Genomic DNA, 17,094 nt, shown 5'->3' on the forward strand with positions numbered 1-17,094 from the left:
TCTATATTAATGAGGGAGAGGGGGCGGTAGGAATCACACCGGTCTGCAGGTTTGTCCGGCTTGAGGAGCAACGTTAGCGAGGCCTCGCGGAGCGATGGTGGGAGCGTGCCAGTATCAAATGGACTTGTTGTGGGGAACAGCCTTTACGACGCGGCTGTTTCACCGCCGTGCCGTTACAACGCGGTCTTTTCAACGCAACTCGTTACCACGACTTGCGCTGGAGGGCGCTGCAGGACAAGGAATTTTTTAATTTACTATCCAACACCTTCCCTACTGTACGTAGGCTGGTGTTGGAATAGTAAATTAAAAAATTCCTAAGTCCGCACCCCCTCCAACGCAAGTCGTGGTAAAGACTTGCGTTAAAAAAAACGCGTTGTAACGGCACGCGTTGTTAAAGTACGCGTCGTAAAGCCATACATCCACTCATTGTACATGGCGGCAAGATGTGAAACCAGAATGGGGGCAAACTGTATAGAAGGCGGTAGGAAGGCCGACCAGGCCGGGCGCCTTGCGACACGGCAGAATGTTGATCGCCGCCAGTATTTCCTCTTTTGAAAAAGGTTCATCAAGAAATTTGCGGTGGTGGTCCGCAAGCCAAAGCAATGGACTCAAAGTATTGATCAAAGTCCACCGAGGAGGATGGAGTGCCGGCTGAATAGAGCCGGGAATAGAAGGAAAGGAAGCGGGACTTTATCTCTTCGGAAGAGGTGGTGCGATCCGGTCCCCCTGTCTACGAGGGCAGTAATGTAAGAGGAAGCACGCAGTGGGCGCAGCAAGTTGGCGAGGGTGCGTCCCTGGCGGTCCCCCTCCCTAAAGCGGAGAGCTCAACCCTCCCTACCCAGAAAGGATAGCTCGCGGCCAGCCTCTTCGTAGAATTCAGAGTGCTTTTTACGCAGAAGCGCCAACAAGTCGGGGCCAGCGCCGTTCGCAATGGAGGCGTCAGGGTCCCGGATCTCCTCCTCCAGCCGGGTAAGTGTGGAACGAATGGCCCAGAGGACACCGGCCTGCTTGGATATGCACTCCCCCCGTATGAATACCTTGAACTCCTCCCATAGCGTAGAGGCCGAATCCACAGAGCCAACATTAACTATGGCGGTTTGAATCTCGTCACAAAATACAGTGTCCCGGAGAGCATTGGAAGGAAGGCGCCAGGTGAATGAGCAGCGCTGGGAGTCAGGAGGACGAAGAAGTAGACGGACCGGAGCGTGGTCGGAAAGTGTGCGTGCCATGTGAGCGGCGTCCATAGTCCACGAGAGGACAGCCGGCGAAACCAGCCAGAGGTCAATTCGCGACCAACAGCCCCTAGCACCTGAGACGCACGTGCCATCCCGGGCATGGGGCCGAAGGTGACGCCAAACATCGACTAGCGAGTTGTCCAAAAAAATGGAAGACAGAGCACCGCGTGCGGGTGAGACCGGTAAGAGCCCGACCTGTCCAAATCCGCGGATAGGGTGATGTTAAAATTGCCACCCCATACTACCGCCGCAGGGCCACAGGAGGAGATCAGATGCCAAACAGTATAGAAGAACTCAGGGTCATCTGTATAGGGGCCATACACCGAAGCAATGGTGCCGGGTTGAGCAAGCAGCATCCCGTGGAGACTTACATACCGACCTTCAGGGTCGACTACGACACGAGAGGTCTGCCAGGGGAGGCCGTGATGCAACAGGATGGAGACACCCATGGCGTAGGAGGAGTACGTGGAAGAGTGGGACTCCACCCAGTACCTTGCGCCAAGCCTGGAGGTCGAATCGGGGAGTAGGTGAATCTCCTGTAGGAGGCAAATGTCAACAGTGTAGTGCTGCAAGTGGGCATGTTTTTTCAAACAAGGGGTACCAGGCCACCAATTTCAGTACTGCTAATTAATACTGCAGATTCGAAATACAACGCAAAAAATCATTGTACTTTACTTTCATATTTGTATTGATTCAACTTCATTTCAAACAACAGTTCATTACTCTTGATGTATAGGAGGAATACACATTTCATTCAGTATGTTGTGCGAATCAAAATTGTATGAAAAACATTTTACAAAAACCTTTTATAATCAAAAACAAAGACAAAACAGTGTTGTATTTATTACACCAGTCCAAAATTTCAACAATTGCCTGCCAAAATTCAAATTCTATTTGGCACTATGACAGGCAGGCTGCGGGGAAAATTATTTTTTATAAAAGTTCGCTCTCGGGTATGTTTCAATTATGACACCCTCACTAGAGTCCCATTCAATGTTGGTCCCTCGCAGACGATTACAGACGTGCCGACGCGTTTCCAATCCCCTTCTGCGTTGGGGGATTATCATCAGGGCTTTAGACCACGGTGTAATCTTGGTAATTAACAAAATAATATATAATGAGTAGCGCCCTCCTTTGCCTCCCCTTATCAAATTTTTAAATAAACCAACCCACTAAGTACATACCAAGAGTACCTTATAGCTTTTGATGGGGTTCTTTTAAAGGTCCATCTTCTGTCCCTCAACACAACCAAATTGATTTTATATAAGTTTGAGTCTGACATTATTGGACAATCTTAATTACTATCTTTGTTTTTTATGACTTAGAGTTGGAAGCACTCACTGGAGTCTTTGTACATCTATTTCGATGACTTCCCACTTGTGTTCGTGCTTCCAGTCACGGTCAGCTTAGGACGTTTTGAATTCACCCTTCAAACAATTAAATTGCCATTGCTTATACAGAACGAATCGCCACCCCATACTACCGCCGCAGGGCCACAGGAGGAGATCAGATGCCAAACAGCATAGAAGAACTCAGGGTTGTCTGTATTGGGGCCATACACCGAAGCAATGGTGACGGGTTGAGCAAGCAGCATCCCGTGGAGAATTACATACTGACCTTCAGGGTCGACTATGACATGAGAGGTCTGCCAGGGGAGGCCGCGATGCAACAGGATGGAGACACCCCTGGCGTAGGAGGAGTACGTGGAAGAGTGGGACTCCACCCAGTACCTTGCACCAAGCCTGGAGGTCGAATCTGGGAGTAGGTGAATCTCCTGTAGGAGGCAAATGTCAACATTGTGGCACTGCAGGTGGGCATGTGTCAGCCGGGCCTTGCAATGGTCATTTAGGCCACGGACATTCCAGGACCAACAAGTTAAAATAGCCATTGGTCAGGGGATTTGGGACGATCAGAGGAGGCAAGCAGCATGCAGCTCAGTGGAGCCATAGTGGGGAGGAAGGACCAATAGAAAAGCCCAGACGCTGCAGAAGCACAGAACGAGAGGGGGCCATCACAGGAGGAACACCAGCTCAGAAGGGGGGAAGGGAGAGAACCAATAAAGCCGGTAGGGGGCCAGCACATCAGAGACAACACGTGGGAGTGAAGAGACTGCAATGGTGTTAAGCCAAAGACATAGCAAATTACACAGTAGCGCACATTAAATGCCAAAATCAAGGACCATAAAGGTTGGACCCTATCTGCACTAGAACATGCGTTGGTAAAAGGAAGCAGTAAAACGACAACAAAAAAAACTAACCACCATTTCCCAGGAGGAACAACCCCTCCCACCCACCCCCCAAAACCGCCCTGGCAAGTCACACACAGAGCACAAAAAGCTGAACGACCCTCAGTTCCCCATCCATCCCCACCCACCATCGCCCTCCAAACAGGCAGAGAGTGCCTCCCCCAGCGGAACCAGAGGTAGAACCCAGAAACAAACCCTCAGACCACCCCCCGCCCACACCAACCCCCCCAATCAGGCTGAGCATACCACCCACCCCAGGGACCCACAACCAGGAGAGGAAGACAAGAAAGTGTGAACTGGGAATCATCCCGTGGGGGCATGGCAGGACCCAGCATACACCCCTGCAGGAAAGCAGGGTAGCCAAGCCAGTAAGTGACAGGCATCAGTAAAGGAGAACTATTCTTAGTCAGATAGTAAGGGTAGCACTACGCATTCAATGTCACTGAGGTTCCGGGACCCATCAGGCTGAGACGAAGGGGTGGCAGAGCGGAGCTCCTTGTCCAGTTTTTTGGCAAATGCCATGGCATCCCTATGATCCTCAAAGACCAGTGTCTTAGCCCCCTGACGAACCCGTAGCTTAGCCGGGTAGGCCAACGAATATGAAACTTCGTGTTTGAGAAGAATTCGTTTAGCAGGGAGGAATTCTGTCCGGGCGGCCTGCACGGGGAGGGTGTAATCTGGATAGAAGGAAAGGTTGTTGCTCTGATGGTTGATGGTCCCCCTCTCACGAGCCTCCCGGAGAATGGTGTCACGGTCTCGATAATTTAAAATCTTTGCAATGATTGGACGCGGGGGAAGGCCTGGGCGAGGACGAGGCCCCAGCGAATGATGAGCCCTTTCAATGATGAAGACGGTGCACAGGACCTCACCAAACAGCTCCTTGAGCAGCTCCGGTACACCCGTGATGCGCAAATTGCACCTCCGAGAACGGGCCTCCAAATCCTCGTTCTTTTCTCGGATAACCACAAGAAGCTTGTCCATTTGCAACAGCTTTTGCCGGTTCTGGGTGGCGGAATCTTCAGCATCGGAGACCTAGGACTCCATGTGCAGCAGGCGGTTGTCATGAGAATCCACGCGGGACTTCACATGATCGGGGCGGGCTGAGAGTTGATGCAGCTGAGCAGCAATCCCCGTTACAGTGGACTTAACTTCCAGCAATATGGCTTTGAGGTCGTCATCACGGGAAGGCGGGGTTTCAGTGGACCCCGCAGCAGAGTCCGCACCCTCGGTGCCCGCAACGTCCTGCCGGGAAGATCTACGCAGATCGAAGGTGATCTTGGGTTGTTTGAGGTTGTTCTTCCCCATTGTGTCGGGCAGAGATGAGTCAGCAGCAGGCAACAGGCCACCAGGGACGACAGACGCAGGGCCGCCCCAGACTTCCACAGCCAGGCAAGAAGGAAAAGCCCCCGGCCCCCGGCCCAAGGAGACATCAGAGGCGGATCAGGCACCATAGGCAGTGGTCACCAATTATCGAGCAGGCCCCGCACACCTCTTGGTGGAAACGCACTGTGTGCTAGCCAAAGGAGTCCAAAGAACATCAGAATGTATAGCAGGCGCACAGCAGCCCAACAAGGGTCAACCCCCGCTTGGACCAGGGGGTGATGGCGGTGGATGCCGCAATGGTTAGAAGAAATAGACCCTCAGGGGACCCAGCAGACAACTCAATGAAGGCACCATGTGGAATCCGACAGGGCGGCATGGAGCACAGGCCTGCTGCTCTGGAGCTGTCCCCCGCAGAGCAACGGGGGGGGGGGTGGGAAGAGGAGCATATCACCCCCGGCCCAGCAGGTCCTGTAGCGACGGTCAAGGCCCCCCACGGGCAGCTAGTGTCACAGGTGAGGGGCAAAACAACTGGTGGCAGAGCGGAGGTAGGTATCACCACAGGTAGGAGGCCAGGGGAATGGTGTGGCGCCGGATGTGTAGGCAGCGACCAACAGGGGACCGGCGCCACGGTCTGTGTGGAGGATTATAGGCGTACACCGATGAAAGGAGTATCTGCAGGCCGTCAGAGGTGGGAGGGCCCACACAGCGACCAGCAGTGGGTGGACAGGCCCCAGCCAGCAGTGGAGTAGCAGAGGAGGCCCAGCGGGAGTCACTCAGTGCAGGCGAGAGGTTGCAGGGGCCAGGGAGCAGCAGCAGGGCCACCCCCGCCGCAGGTCCGGTAATCGAGGCCGGGGCTTCGCAGGATCCCCCAGCATGCCCCGTCCGGGAGCAGGCGTCGCAGAGGCAAAAGAGATGTGGACAGCAGGGCGCTCCTCACGCCAGTAGTCAGCAGCCGTGGGAGCGAGCGCGCCCCCAAAAGGGTCGCTAGCCGAGGATTGCGAGGGGGGCTGCCGCTCCCACAGTACCGGTCGAGCACCACGGCACACACCAAAGTCCAGAGGGGCCACGACCAGGCTGGAGCATCCACGCACCAGCCAGCCTGACCCCGCGAGCAGTACCCGCAAGGGTAGCGCTACTCACCCGGTTCGGCAGCTTCCGCAGATCAGCAAGCACCCGCAGCCTATGGGCCGCACTGCGGTAGGCCTCCGGCCCAAGTCCACAGTGCCAGTCATGACGCGCGGAGCTCCACTGGCGAGGGTCACAGCGAGGTCAGGGACGGATCGGCAGAAGCCTCACGAGCTCCGGAAACAGAAAAACAACAGGTAGTGCAGTTCCGACTGCGATGTCTGTCAGATTGTGACGGATGATTAAGCTTGGCCGGCAGAGCCCACTTACAGTGCGTCCATCTTGCAGCCGGCCAACCCACGCCCCCTCCATTTAACTAACCTTGGCATGCTCCACACATCACCATTGTCCAGCCTAACCACAATTCTCATTCCAGATTTGATTTTAAACAGCCCCATGTAACCAGACTCATCCTTCCTGCCAAAAACAGTCCTCCTCACCATTACCTTTTGACCCACCATCCATGACATGGCCTTGGTACAATTCTTCTTGTCTTACTTCATCTTGTGTCTGTCTCAATACGCATTCCTCAACAACTTGCCTTCACCTTTGAGCTCATCCAAATGAACTTTCTCTTGCATGTCTACCAACTCACACGTCTTGCCACACATCCAGGATGGATTCAACTTTGTATTACCAACCCTTATCCTCATCCAAATGAAGGGCGACTTGAAAGTTACGTGACTGGTAGTATTTAAGGGAGCCCACCGTCCCTCATTCAAAACCTGAGACAAGGTCGCTGACTTTGACTCAATAGTAAAGGAAAATTTGATCCAGTTAGCGGCTGACACCAAGAAATCACTTAATAGAAGTAACAACTTACACTTGACTATAGTAGGGAGATGTAATATTTTAAACATTAAGTTTTTCCTCAAAGTACTTTATTTCTTTAGGGCAATCCCTTTAGAGTTTGAACAATTTTTTTCCCAATTCATCTGGGCCTACTCACATCCAAGGGGGGGGGGTTTAAACTGCTTTCTCTTCCTAGACCTAATCTAGGATTGTACTATTGGGCAGCAGCCTTGCAATACTGCTCTGAACTATTACACAAACACTCTGATTTGAGCCCCATGGGACATCCGTCTCCCTATGTATCACTACTTGGGGTGACGGCTCGGGCTGACTCTGGAGGAAATTGAAATTTGACTTTACAAGCGGGTCAGATTTAAGACTCTGACGAACATGTACAGGGTCTTTGCCAACATACGCAGACTTTGGATTGGGCAGACTAAACCACTATAAACCCATTAATAATAGTACTAATCTGCCAGTCATCTTTGGAAAGACTTACCTCCTTTGGATGAGGATCACGTTCCGACTCCTCACCCACCCACACAAGGCGCTCCACGACATGGGCCCGTAACACCTCAACAGTCACCTCACCTTCTACACACCCACCCGCCAGCTACGATCGCCCAGCCTCTCCCTCGCCGCCGTACCACGCATTCGCAGAGCCACCGCTGGAGGAAGATCCTTCTCCCACCTGGCGGCCAAGACATGGAACTCCCTCCCCACCCACCTATGGCTGACCCAGGACCACCTCTCCTTCAGGAAGCAACTCAAGACCTGACTTTTCGAGCAGTAACGGACCCCTCACCCCAGCGCCTTGAGACCCTACCCGGTGAGTAGCGCGCTTTAAAAATTGTTGATTGATTGATTACCTCCAAAATTGGTATAAAGCTGGTATGTCAAAGTTGGCTGAGCTGTTGACTCCTAAAGGTGTTCGGCCTTTTTGTGATCTCAAAGCCCGCTACAATTATAATAATAATCAGACCTTCTTATATCATGCCATCAAAGACTTCCTGACCCGCAAAACGGGAGGGCTAGCAGGTTTTGCAAAGCTTGATCTTGTAGATAAACTGCAGGGGTTAGCCCCACCATGGATCGGATACATTTACACAAGATTAAACAATCTAATGCTTGATGACCTAGGAAAGATAGACGAAAAGTGTTGGCAGAAACTGAACGTCCCCCCTAACACCTTCTGTCTTGCACTAAGCTTCGCACAGAACAATCTGCTGTCAGACAAATTACAGGTGCAATTTATAAGACAGGATTTTTCTTGTATATAACCCCCAGCAGGATTGCTAAGTGGGGAACTGGCAGAGGAATAATGTGCCATAGATGTTCCCAGTTTAGTGCAGACTCTCTGCACATGTTCGCTACCTGCCCGAAGCTAGCACCTCTATTAGATAAAGTGCAGCAGTTCCTGGGTGGATTATTATTAGACATCCAACTCACCTCTGCCACTATCCTGCTGGGCTTACATGACACGATTAATAGGAGGAATGGGGCCGCTTTCATTTTTGTCGCTATGACCATTCTCAGGGTATGTATTGCTTCCCACTGGATAGATTAGAATCCTCCAACATTTGCCCAATGGTTGGCCCGGCTGATAGCTACCTGTAAATTGGAGAGTGCCATCTAGTCCAAAAAAGGCAGTCGGGCCAAAAGAAAATGATTAGAGATTTGGGTACCCTTAACCAGGTGGCTTAGCATAATGAACTCATAGGGCACGCTGAAAGTTTCTCTAGGGTTGCTTCTCCTTTTCTTCTTTTTTTAGCTTTGTTTTCTTTCTTTTTCTCTTCTTCCTGCTTCTGTGTTTATGGATTCAAATTTTTCTCTGCAAAGCCAAGGATTGTTTAGCTAGATATTTTCTCGTAGTTCTCAATGCTTATGTATTGTTAAATTGTTTCTCTCATTTTTGAATTCCCACTGCTTGCAAATACACACTGGTTATGTTGAGCGGTGTGGGTGGGGGGGGGGGGCATCGTAATGAATGATTCTGATTTTGTGTCTTTATGAATTGCATATGTATTTATAAAATAAAAAAAATAAAAACCTTAGACAAAGACACTCTATTTTCCACTGCCTTTTGTACACCATATTTTGCCATGCAATTCAAAAGTGCCACAATTCTATTTGCTTGCGGAGAATACAACGCAGTTCTCAGGTTAGTGACAGATAAACTCTCCAAAAAGTCTTGAATTTTTTGTGATGTCAACTGGACACCATTTTCATTACTACGTTTATGTGGAACTACCTCTCAGACAAACCTTTTTTTAAAAACATGATCACCACACCATGTCAATTGAACTCATCACGCACTTGGTCACAACCCATTGAAGGCTCTATATAAATTCAAACACATTCACATTTACATTACATTGCATTTACATTGAGACATACAGTTAACCAACAGGATCATGAACCTCTCCTTAGGAGGTAATAAATGGAAAGGTATCGCACAATCTAGTCCCAACTTCTTCCCTGGTTCCTTTGGAATTTACACAGGTGACAATCGAGCCTTGGATTTAATTTTGCTCTTGTTACTCTTGGTGCAGGAAACACTTCTATATGCCTATCCAGTCCAGGCCACCAGTATAAATCCCTCACCCTGGCCTTAGTGCTATTCCTCTCTAGATGACCTTCATACACCAAATTCACAACTTTATCTCTCACATCTCTGGATGGAATCAACCTTTGAACAATGTATCCCCATTCCAACTTAACTCAGCCTTTACATTCAAGTACCTCTTCATTTGTTCTGAGAGTACTCTGAACTATGGGCACCCTTCAACTAGGAGTTCTTTGAACTCCCTGAATTGCTCATCTTTTCCTTTGGCTATCTTCCTGTAAGGCAATATCACATACCCAACTGACAACATCCACATCCATAGACAAATCATCTCTATTAACCGGCAACCTGGGCAAAAAGTCTACCAAGTTATTCCTGGAGCCAGTTATATATTCTATTTGGAACTTATAGTCACTCGACCTTTCAATTTATTTCTTAATATGAGGTGTCAACCCATCGTCTCTTCTAACAGAGAAAACATACACTAGTGATCGGTAATCAAACCTAACCACAAATGGTATTTCCCAAAGATAGAATTTATAATGTTTAATCGCCCATGCACAAGCCAATTCTTCCACCTTTATAACAGAGTATCTCTCCTCATAATTTTAGAGTGAGTACGAATCAGATGCTACCACATGCTCTCCAGCCACATCAATGTCTGAAAGTGCAGCCCCCAGTCCCTTGAAGTTGGCATCTGTGGTCGAAATAGTTTTCCTCTACTCTTCAAAATGCCCCAGTGTGGGCATTTTGCCCAAACAATATTCGAGTTCATCAAAAGCCTCCTTACACTCAACAGACCAAACAAACGTAGTAGATTGTTTCATCAACATTCGAATTGGCTAGACTACACATGAAAATTGGAAATAAACTTAGAGTAGTACTCAATTCCAAGAAAGGTTCTTACTTGTTCTTTATCATGTGGTGCTGGTGCTTTAAGGATCGAGTTGTCCAGTACAAATTTTTGATTGATTCCTTCTGCAGAAATGGTGTGATCCACATAAGAGATAGCTCCAAATTAGAAGTTATACTTCTCCTTCCTGAGCGTCAACTTAGCCTTTGCTAATTTCTACAACACTCACACCAGTACCTTATCATGTTCTTCAATATTCTCCTCATAAATCAGGATATCATCCTGGAAGAAGAGTACTCCTGCTATTCCTTCCAAAACCCTTTTCATAATCCTTTGGAAAGACGTAACCGCAGATGCTAGTCCAAAAGGCATCCTGACATACCGACATGCTCTCAACCGTGTAACAGAAGATGTCAGGATTCCTCATGTAATTTGGCCCGATTGGCCGCAGATGAGAGATCCACAACACTGGACATCTTGGCACAACCAAGAATGGTTAAGGCCTCCGAAATATTGGGAAGTGGCTGGGGATCTACCCAAATATGTCTGTTTATACCCCTGAGATCCACACGCATCCTGATCTGCCTCCCATCATCCTTGGGTGCCAACACAATGGGAGCAAGCCTCTCAGAAGATTTGATCTTCCTAATTATTCCATCCTCCTTTACCTGTTGACTTCCTTCTGTAGAGATTACATCATTAGATGAGGTACTTTTCTAACCTGGTGAACACAAGGAATGGCAATTTTCTTCAAGGTAATCTTGTGTTTGAAATTCTTTAGTAGCCCTTAGGACACCTCAAGGAATCTTGAAATTATATCTTCATGACCCTGCTCAAATGATACAGTCATGACAGGTTGTTTCACAATGGTATTCAACATGATCGCAAAGTTACGCTGGTGACCTGGTGATGCCAACCCACTAAATTATCCTTTCTCTTGACCACATACACCATGCCCACTGTTTTTTGTCAATGTAAGTAATTCTCTTCATTGCATATCCGAAAGCATCAAGTTTGGACCCCCCATAACTCACAGGGTTTATATCAGGCATGTGCCCATTTCCCATCATTCTCCAGATAATATCCACTAGAGTTGTTTTGCAATGTCCATCAGATATGCATACTTAAGTTGAAAGTGGACATCAAGCAAATCGATGTCTGTTTAAGAACATCAACCCAACATGTTTAACGGACTATACAGTATTAATGTACTTGACATTTTTCTGCACATTACCCCTGGATAATATATTTGTGAATGTCTAACTAAAAATGCTTTTGAATTGATGTTCTATGTTAAATATAACCTTTGTATGGCTACACTTCTGTCAAAAATATATATTTTGGATTATGAATACTAAGGGCCCGATGTAGGTAAATCTTTTTTACCACTTCATAAATACCGAATCGGTATTTTAGAAGTGGTAAAAAAGAGAAGGGCAGATGTAGGTAATTTGATTTGAAAAATTACCGAATCGGAAGGAATTGATTCCTATGGGCATTGAAGCCCATAGGAATCAATGGGCATTACCGATTCGGTATTTACCAAATCGGTAAATACCGAATTTTGCAAGGGTGCAGGGGGTGTCACTTTGACACCCTCTAGCACCCTGAATTCAGGCACGTGTGCCATGTGGCACACAGACATGCCCTAAGGGCATGTCTGTGTGTCACATGGCACTGGTGTGCATGCACACATGTGCATGCACACCTGTATTCGGTATTTTACCATCCAATAGGATTGGATGGCAAAATACCGAATCTGACTGGCCTGTGGGACTCAAAAGAGTCCCACCTACATTAGGAAATTACCGAATCGGTAAAAATACCGATTCGGAATTTTACCGATTCAGTAAATTTACAGATTCGGTAAATTTACCGAATCGGTAAAATGGCTCACCTACATCAGGAATGTCCATTTACCGGTCGGTAAACGCCGAAATCGGCCGTTACCGGTCGGTAAATGGACACCTACATCGGGCCCATAATGTTTATTGCATTGATATTGAACAAGAGTTAAATCCAAATAACAGTCATCACTGACTAGGATAAAATCAAATACAAATCGTTGTTTAACAATAACTCTTACCCTTTAGACGGTGGCCATTCACCCTTACTTCCTGCATTTTCCCCAGAGATCTATTCTTTTTGGCCTTCTCTTATTGCCCCTAACTATTTAGTCATATATTCTGTCACATGGAATCCATTCCATAGCAGTACTGTAGCATTTTTCAGCAGTACTGTCAGTGCTCTCCTGCCCCTATCCCTGAACACTGACCCCTTGAAATGCATTTGTTTATTTGCAATGCAGCAACATATTATTCAGGCCACTTTACAACTCAAGTACAGGAAAGGTATGGTGGAAGGAAAAGGAGAAGAGATGAAATTCAGGAGAAAAAAACAATGGCTGGAAGAGGGAATCTACCAGAAAGAGCCCTGTTCCTGTGGGAGGGATATTCCTGGTTAGAAGCAGTAAAGGTTCAAAAGCTTCTGTAATGACTTTTGCTTCCAGGGCCCTTCTAAAGAAAGGTAACTTCAATGTGATTCAAAGGCAATGCCCCAAGCAGTGCCAGAGCAAGCTTTAGACAAGTGGTTTACTTAGGGAGGGAATCCAGAGGGGTTTTTGGAAGGAGGAGGGATAGGCTTGAACACCTATGCCAGGAACATTTGTGCCAATTCTTATTCAAGTATGCACTTGGTTACTCCAAATCATAAAACACAAACAATTGACTGGTATTTTTCTTTCAACACGGTAGAAACAATGTACATCACTATAAAGCAGCAGAATGTCTTGCTGACAAACACTTGCTGCTGGAATGCATTTATTTGCATGTTACAAGTTTGAATTCCGGGAAGTCCAATTAAGCGTCCATCCTTCAAACGTTCACAAATAGAGTACCATTAAATTGGGTAACACTAGCACCTTTTTTTACAGCACTCAGAAATGGCATACGTGGTATGATGGCAGGAACACCAAGCGCACAGCTCTTGCAGATTGCATCGACACTAGTACTAACAGCAGCAAGAAAATCTTCCCCTTCATCAAAGATTTTACTACACCTTCAGCAACATCACCCCCCCCACAAGACCTTTGCAACATGCTCTCGGTATTCTTCTGTAGCAAAATCACCTCGATATGCAGAAACTTTGACCCTCAACCAGATCCCATTACCGTTGCAACTCAACTTCCCATCACAGCTGATGAATGAACCCTTACCATGTGACCAACCATCACCACTGTCAGAATCACTGCTACCATGAAGCCCGCTCATCTGACCATTGCCACCATCACTCCTCTACCAAAGGACTCCTACTAATCAGTGAAGCACTAAAACCCATCCTCATTGCCTCAATCGACTCATACACATTCCCAGACACCTGAAAACATGCCACTGTCATGCCTCTGCTGAAGAAACCATCCGCTGACCCAGCCACACTTTCCATCTACAGACCCATCTCCCTTATAACATACCCGGCAAATGTCTTAGAGAAACTAATCAACCAATGTTTCACCACCCACCTCAGCAACCACCAGCTCCTCGATGCCACACAGTTGGGAGTCAGACTCAGTCACAGTACAGAAACAGCAATCATTGCCACCACAGACAACACCAGCATGGTCGTTGATAGAGGGTCCAAGGCAACCTCATTCTCCTGGACCCCATCCTCATCAGGCACCTGTCCAAGGACCCAATCTTCAATGAAATTGCTCCTTCCTAACTGACATAATCCAAGCTGTCAGCCTGACACCTCACTCCTCAAAAGCCCACAAACTAATCTGCAGAGTCTCTCAGCCCCACCCTCTTCAAAACATACGTGATACCTTTGGCCAATATCATCCACACACTACATCAACATTGGCTTATGCAGATGAAACACAGCTCATGCTCTTCTTCTCGGACAAGACATCAAAACATGGGAAACAAGTTCACTGCCTGCTTTCCCGAAGTCACTAACTGGATGAACGCCAACTGTCTAAGGCTAAAAATGGACAAGACAGAAGTAGTAATCTACAGCAGGAACACCTCACCATGGGACTCCAAATTGTGGCTGCGCCAACTTTGACCCACACCAGGAACCTCGAAATAACCATCAACAGCAAACTGGATATTACTGTACAAGCCAACACAATCACTGTATTCTCTTTCCCAACCTAAAGATGCTGAGAGAGATCTTCAAATGACTCAAGCAATACAAAACAAACAAAATAAAAATGTTGCTCACATTATAGTCAGCTGCATAGTTAGACTATGGGAACACCCTGTAAGCCAGGAGCACCAAGCAACTCGCTAGAAGACTACAGACCACCCAGAACTGGCAAGCCAGACTCATCCTCAGCCTCCCTCACCAAACTCACATTACACCACATCTGCGGGAACTATCCTGGCTTCCAATACACAAGCACGCTTAATTGCAACTCCTAACATGCATATTCAAGGCACTCCACAACTTAGACACAACCTACCTGAATAGTTGCATCTCCTTCCACCAACAATGCAGATACCCACGCATAAACAGAAACAGAGCAGGATGATGAACATTCTCTTACATCGCTCCTAAAGTGTGGAATGACCTCCCTCTCCACATCAGAGCCCCCTCCTCCCATTTCAAATCCTGCAAAAAGCTGAAGATACAGCTTTTCAGTTAACCAACCTACCATAGGCAGGGTTAGGCATACACCCCTGCTCAGCACCAGGATACCCTCGTGAGTGATAGTGCTCTTCACACATACCCATAACATGAAGCACCATAATAAAACAAGTGTGTCATACACTGGTAAGGTGTCTTGATACGATGAGGGTCTGTGGTAGAGATGTACTGCATATAAGCTGCAGGTCACAGGTTAGAGGTCTTATTAGACTGGCTGATCCTTTTATTTTTAACTGTGTTGCAAGAATTAGAAACATGAAGTTTTAAAATTATAGTGTTACTTTTAAGAATCGATTTGTTTTGTCATGTGCAATGTGTCAAAAATGTATTGAATAACTTGCCTAAATGTAATTCGTTAACAGAAGGTAATGCATCTAAATCAAGCAGAGGGGAAAATATAAACAATTTCTGTGAATGGAAATGAGACAAGTTGTCAGCAGGGTGAAAAGAAAATGAGGGCTGGGTAGAGGGATTTACATTAGAGACACTCTGGAAAAATTAACTGGTATTGCTCAGGGCCATCACCACATGCCTGCACTGCCATGCCGTAATCTATGCCTTCAGTAATCCAACCATTATCTAGAATATATCTTTGCAGATACACTCAGACCTTGTGCACGGCCATGCAGCACTAACTGAGGCATCCTGTTGAATCACAATGCGCTCTTGTCAGTTTTTATTTATTTCCACTTTCTTCACTTGCAGTATTAAGCAGAGCAAATTTTTAAAAGGCATCTTGGAGAAAAGACTTGCACCTCTGCACAGGGGAGAAGAGGTGGTCTGGCATGTCTAGAATGGTGATTTTTAACCTTCTGACTTCTGTGGACCTCCAATGAATCCCTATTGGAAGCCGGGGACCTCCACGTAAGCAATTTCTATGATTTTAACTTCAAAACAATACAGAAACAAGTATGCATGAAACAAATACACACATTTTTTAATATTTTATTAAATTCGCAAACAAAAAATATATGTGAAAAAAAGAAACTTGTAATGGGAATGTTAAAGCTTTTAAAACTGTAGTTTTATTTTTGAAAGATGAAGTGATATACTAGGCTTTAGCATACAACTTTGTCTTTTTGTGCTTTCTTTTTGTCAGTGCATGCTAGTACTGCTTCAATTGAGACAGCTAATAGTCAACACTACGCTCTGTTTGCTATATTTGTGCTTCATCTGAATTAAGAAAATATACCAGCCTGATTTTAGCATCTATTTCAAATTCCTTCATATTTGCAGAAAATTTTTATGTTGCTTTTTACATACAAGTACATTATTGACATGCTAATATTTTATTTAACACAGTTGCAGACCCACTGATTAGTCATTGCTGTCTCTCGGGGGTCCATGGACCACACCATAAATACCGCTGGTCTCGAAAATATGGCATCTCAAGCTTAGTTTGTCTAAAGTTAGCTCGAGTACGAGTTTCAACAAGTAATTTCGGTGGTGGAGTAAAGTAATCTAACCTTTTTCGTTCAGGGATTGAAGAAGTTTGGCCAATAGTTTACCTTTGAGTATGAAGGAGAAAAGAATAAATTCAATCGTATTTGGGTTGAGTAGAAGAAAGGTGGCTGAAAACCTGTTTTGAATCGCTTTCAAGTAAGATATGAGTGGAAAGGGGCGACCATTCGGTCCCCCCGAACGTATGGTGGAGTACCCCGATCCCCCCGGGAGGCCATCTTGGGCGGGAGGCGAGTCTCGGCTGGTATGCCCGAAGCGGCGTAGCCGGGGCGCGCCTTTTCCCGCCCTGGAGTGGGTTGTCCTAGACACTGACGCGGCCGGCCACGCCCAGGGAGGCAGGCGGAGGCGGGTTTACGCCCGCCCGAAGACGGATAAAAGGAGCAACACGCCAAGAAAGCATCCTCTTGTTCCTGTGCTCTGAAGCTGCACCTCCCCGCTGCACGTGAGCTCGAGACGGAACGAAGAGCCAATTTTGACCCACCCACCAGCCCCTGAGGACAGCCAGTTGTTTTTAAATAAAGCTTTGCTGTGGTAATTCTATTTCTTACAGGTTGTGATGATTGTCGTGTTAGTTTGAGTATGCAATAAAGAATGGTCATTTACAGTATGTTTTTTCGAATAAAGTGATTCTGCACTAGTGTTGATCAGTAATCATACGTGAAATAGTTATGGTTGTGTTTTAAATTAGTAATTTTAGTTAAATTGTCGTATTTATTTTGGTCGGGCGGTAAGGTCATGATCGGTGAGCAGTAATTGGAAGATCCCTATGGGGGGGCGTCACCCATTACGGATGGGAGCGCTCGGGGGAGGTGGCCATTGGCCCCTCAACGGGGAGGCGGTCCCTTCT

Source organism: Lissotriton vulgaris, chromosome 4_1, assembly GCF_964263255.1.
Source record: "Lissotriton vulgaris chromosome 4_1, aLisVul1.2, whole genome shotgun sequence".
Lineage (NCBI taxonomy): Eukaryota > Metazoa > Chordata > Amphibia > Caudata > Salamandridae > Lissotriton > Lissotriton vulgaris.